The following is a 6000-nucleotide window of genomic DNA, read 5'->3' as shown; positions in this document are numbered from 1 at the left end:
AGTAAAATGAAAAGTATAAACTTTTTATTTTTCCATGATTATATGCACTCATAGTTATACCTAGCAATCAATGATCACAATAAGAGATTTCACACTAGTTAAATACCTGAACCTGACATCTTTATTTCTCAGTCAGTTAACCTGTTTGTAAACACAAAAGAAACCAGAAACCAGTTTTATGAATTTTTAATACTAATTTACTGTGAAAACCTTAATAAATGGACAAAAAGAATTTGAAGGTCAGGGGTTGAATAAAGATTGTGGGTTTGATTTGGTTTTCTTCTGTGGATGGGGGTGGACGAAGTCATAAAGAATTGAAGCTGCCTCAAAATTCAAGAACCACTTCAACTGTTACTTTTTTAAATATTTATTTATTTATTTTGAGAGAGACAGTGCATGAGTAGGAAAGGGGCAGATAGAGAGGGAGAGAGAGAATCTCAAGCAGGTTCTGTACTGATGAGCATAGAGCACAATGTGGGGCACAAACTCACGAACTGTGAGATCATGACCTGAGCTGAATCAAGAGTCAGACACTTATAGACTGAGCCACCCAGGCACCCCAAGAAGGACTTCAGTTGTTTCTCATACCATTCCCTTGGCGGCCAAATTTATATTCTCCAGAAAGTCTTTCCCATCCCATGTTAGATGACTCTGAGTAAAAATGTGCCACATTAAAACCTGTTTTAGTAACAACAACAACAAAAAAAGTAGCCATAAGATGGGTGGCTGGGTCATGATCTCACAGTTCATGATTTCAAGCCCCATGTTGGGCTCTGTGTTAACTAATGGCTCAGAGCCTGCTTCAGATTCTGTGACTCCCTCTCTCTTGCCCCTCCCCCACTCATGCTCAGTCTCTGTCTCTCAAAAAATAAATAAATGTTAAAAAAAATTTTTTTAAGTAGCCATAATACCAAAATATACTGGTTCCCTAGACTACCCATGAAAGAGCACCAAGCAATGGAAAGTAGTAAAAAAGAAGACAGTATGCTCCAATTTCTTATGATGAGTCTGTTTTTCAGAGTAGTGGTAACTTTTCAAAATCAATATACATGTATATGTTCTACATTTATATGTTTACATATGTTCCTTCATACCAACACTAGGTGTGATAGGTACTATTAGCTCCATTTGTCAGCTAAAAAGAAAAAAAAATGGGAACAGAAAAGCTAAACCAAAAGTCACTTAGCAAATAAGTTGAGGAGTCAGAACTGAAACTCAATTAGTCCACTGGAGCCTGCACTGCCAATCTATTAAGCTCTTCAAGTTGACACAAGATGCTAGAACTAGAGAAAAACAATATTATAAATTTTTACTAATGGATAGTACACCAACGGGAAGAACTTTCTTTAAAAGACTGAAACCTTAAAATGAGCTTCTTAAGTTGTTTCAGACTTTATTATAAAAAGAACCCATCTTCAGATGCATGATCACTTTGCATAATAAATGTGCAATCATAGTGAAATGCAAATTAAAATCACACTGAAATACCACTAGAATGGTTATAATCCAAAAAACAATACCAAATGTAAGCAAGAATGTGGAGAAACTAGAATGCTCATATTTTAGCTTTCATGTTGTGTGTTACATAGGGTTTTAAAGCCAACTGATCATTTGAGAGAAAGCAGTAAAAATAATGTATAGCATGGAATTATGCTACTTGGTATAAAGTAAAATGAAAAGTATAAACTTTTTATTTTTCCATGATTATATGCACTCATAGTTATACCTAGCAATCAATGATCACAATAAGAGATTTCACACTAGTTAAATACCTGAACCCGACATCTTTATTTCTCAGTCAGTTAACCTGTTTGTAAACACAAAAGAAACCAGAAACCAGTTTTATGAATTTTTAATACTAATTTTTAATACTAATTTATTATACATTATCATGTATAATAATATGGCCACTTTGGAAAAGTAGTTTTGCAGCTCCTTAAAAATTAAACAGAAGCTTACAAATTATCCAATTCCACTCTTAAGAATCTACCCCAAGAGAAATGAAAACCTAAAAAGACTTGTTCACAGAAGCATTATTAATAATAACCAAAAACTGGAACCAATCCAAATAGTCACCAACTGGTACATAGATTAATAAAATTTGGCATATCCACACCAGAAAAAAAAAAGGAAGGGGGATGTCTAGAAAAGACAAATTAGAGACTGAAAGCAGATCAGTAGATCTGTACTAGCCTGGGGCTGGAGGTAACAACAGGGATTGCCTCCAGTGGACTCTAAGGGATCTTGGGGAACTACAGAAATGTTCTAACACTGTATTATAGCAGTGTAGTTATAGTTATACAGCTATAGAAACTTGCTATATATCATTTAATTGAACACTTAAAATGGGTGTTATAGTAAGTAAATTAAACGCCAATAACTGTTAAAAATAAAATGGGTATCAGCAAAATGGTTCATTAAATCATAAAAGAATGTTTGTAGAGAGGAAACTGATTTAAAAAAAATAAAAACTAACAAAAATAACTTCTGTGTTTGTTCCATAACACCTAAATGACGGTGTTTTGGTTTTGAGATTTACCTGCATTGTTTGCAGTTCACTATTTTCCCATGGAAATGTTATTTCGACTTAATGGCATTTTAAACATACTTGAACCTTCTAAAGTATAATTTGAATATTCCCTGGGATTCACCTGCCCAAGGGGAAAATTAAGGCCACATTATCATTAATCTAGAAATGCTGCTAGTTGGAGGCCAAATCATTGGAGAACTTGATTGTCCCTACCTACATGTCTCTTCCAGTTATTTCTAGACATCAAGGTGATATTCTACAGATATTTAAGAGGCAATCCATTCTTGTTTTACTTTAATTCAACTAAGTTTTATGTGCAAGACTCTGTGATGCAATGACTAACAAAGTATTTCCACCTCTAGGAATGGGTAACCATAGCAGTAAACAACACATAAAATTTAATCATTACTTCCTGAAGTCCCTTAAAGAAGGTCTTAGCCATGACCAGTGCCTATACTTTAAAAAAGGTTGTTTCTTGCTTCCCAAGGATATCAGTGCCTGTAGTAACAAGATTAATCTTAAGAGGGATACTGCTGATATTCTAAACAGATGTAGGGAGAGCTTTCTCCATTTTGTATCAAGCTTCTTCACGTGAGCTATGAAATTGCATTGCTGATGTCTTCAAATTCATAAGGTCAACATCAATCCCTTCACCTCTAGCTCAAGTCACCTGGAAAATAAATATGATCTCCCTTCTGCCTTTCACTCCTTTTCTTTTCCACTCCAGTACACTTATGCCATTGCCTATGCACAAATGCATGCAGATGCCTGGGCTATTTGCCAGACACACACACACACACACACACACACACACACACACACACACACACACAGAAACACACTATTTTTCTCAATAAAGCCTAGAGTAACAGCCTGCTACATAAGATGTAACCAATTAGCAGAAATAAAAGAAAAAAACCATTTTTATTATATTATGTGTAAAGTTCAGCCTGTCTTTTAAAAACAATGTTCTGCCATAAGGTATATGTATATTCCAGACATGTATCTATAGTTAGGTATATTATAAAACAATAATAATAGTTGGTCTGGATTCTGAATTGTGATCACTTAAATATTTAAAATGAGTCAGAATTCAATTGTAGAAACTGTTAAAAACAAAATGTTTATGAAAAATACTATATCAATAGCAGATTTACAGAAATTTTGTTGTATTAGAACTTCCCAGCTTTCCAAGTGCCTGGGTGGCTCAGTCGGTTAAGCGTCCAACTTTGGCTCAGGTCACAATCTCACAGTCTGTGAGTCTAAGCCCAAGTCGGGCTCTGTTCTGGCAGCTCTGAGCCTGGAGGCTGCTTCAGATTCTGTCTCCTTCTCTCTCTCCCACTCATCTTCTGTCTTTTTTCTCTTTCTCTCTTTAAAAAAAATAAAGTAAAAACATTAAAAATATAGAACTTCCCAGCTTTCTAAAAAATATATTAAATAAATAAATAATAAAAGAACTTGCAGCTTTCCTGTACAGATTATTTAAGTAATAGTCTATTAATGCTTTTTTTCCTTGTGCCTCTGAATGTGAGACTACTTTGTTCAGTTGCCTTACTGATTCAAACAAGAATATAAATAACATGGAGACATACCATGTTGTGTACTGATCTCACACAATTGTGTCAGTAATGATGAGAACTAGGCTTTGCATAAGCAGGAGATGAATTATCCTTTAGTGTCTCTAATATCCAAACCAGTACGGAGGCAGAAATCTAGGTTTGCAATTCTTTTACAGGACTGTGTTAGCTACATAAAGAGTACCTACCAAATCATATTCATACACACACACACACACACACACACACACACACACACACATTCAATCATAGTGTAATTTGAAATCAGCTTTATTGATGTAAAATTTGTATTTAATAAAATCTACCTAATTGTACAGATTGATGAATTCTGACATATGTGTACAATTGTATACATCACCACAATAAACATACAGAACACTTCCACTAAACCAAATTCATTAATCCAAAAAGTTTCCTCTTTCCTTCCCTTCACTCCTGATCCACTAGTAGCCACTGATCTCCTTTCATTTAGCATAGTGCTTTTGAGATTCCTCCCTATTGTTACATCTGTTAGCTCTTTTTTAACTCTTAATTAGCTCTTTTTTATCATTGAGTAGTACTCTACTTTATGGATATACCACAATTTGTTCATCCTTTCACTAATTGATAAACATAAGGTTGTTTCCATTTGTGGCTTCAATAATTATTTGTGTACAGAACTTTGTATGGACGTGTATTTTCATTTCTCATGGGTAAACACCTAAAAATGGGGCTGGTGGGTCATATAGTAATTATGTTATTAATTATATAATTATAATTTAATAATTATAATTATTAAAATATATAAGAAGCTTTCCAAAGTAGCTGTAATATGTTTAATGTCTACCAAAAAGGTGTAGCAGTTCTAAAGGTTCCACATCTTTACCAACACTTCATATTAGTCTTTTTAAATTGTTGTTCTAGTGAGTGTGTAGTGGTATTTCATTTGTGATTGCAATTTGAATTTCCTTAATGACTAATTATGTTTAGCAAATTTCCTTTTGTTTATTGGTCATTCACATATGTTTTAGGATGAAATGTCTCTTCGAATATTTTACCCAATTTTTATTGGTATTATTTTTTTTGTTGAATTTAATTATATATTCTGATACAAGTCCTTTGTTAGTCCTACATTTTACAAATACCTTTGCCCAATCCATGGCTTCTCTTTAAATTCTCTTAAGCATTTTAGAAAAACAAAGGTTTATAGTTTTGATTTATTCAAAATAATCATTATTCATCTTTTAGCACTCATCCTAAGAAATCTTTGCCTAAATCAAAGTTACAAAGATTTTCTAAAAAAAAGAAAGAAAGAAAAAGAAAAAATTTTTATGTGTTTTAAAAAATTTTTTTAATGTTTATTTATTTTTAAGAGACAGAGTGTGAGCAAGGGAAGAGCAGAGAGAGTGAGATGCAGAATCTGAAGGAGGCTCCAGACTCTGAGCTGTCAGCACAGGGCCTGATGCAGGGCTCAAACTTACAAACCCTGAGATCATGACCTGAGCTGAAGTCAGACGCTTAACAAACTGAGCCACTCAGGTGTACCTCTATGTGTTTTCTTCCTATGTTTACTTTCAGAGTTTTTATAGTTTTATGTCTTAAGTTTGGGTCTATGATTGACTTTAACTTTTTAATACAATGTAAGTCAATATTCATATTTCCCATATCGATATCCACTTTTTCCAGATTAATTCATTTAAAACACTGTTCTTTCCCATAAAATTTACTTGGCACCTATTTTTGAAAATTAGTTGATTGTAGATGTGTTGGTTCATTTCTGAACTTTTTTCAAGCCCTGCATAGGGCTCCATAATGACAGTGAGGAGCCTGCTTGGGATTCTTTCTCCCTCTTTCTCTGTCCCTCTCATCCTCCCTCTCTCTCAAAATAAATAAATAAACTTAAAAAAATAAAAA

The 6000-nt window shown here is 33.7% G+C and overlaps 1 protein-coding gene across 1 annotated transcript in view; it reads left to right on the top strand.

The window, feature by feature from the left end:
• NDST3 (N-deacetylase and N-sulfotransferase 3) overlaps positions 1-6000 on the top strand; it is a 162694-nt gene that overhangs the window by 147680 nt on the left and 9014 nt on the right.

Source organism: Suricata suricatta, chromosome 1 (genome assembly GCF_006229205.1).
Source record: "Suricata suricatta isolate VVHF042 chromosome 1, meerkat_22Aug2017_6uvM2_HiC, whole genome shotgun sequence".
Classification (NCBI taxonomy): Eukaryota; Metazoa; Chordata; class Mammalia; order Carnivora; family Herpestidae; genus Suricata; species Suricata suricatta.
This window is presented reverse-complemented; position numbering and strand designations above follow the sequence as displayed.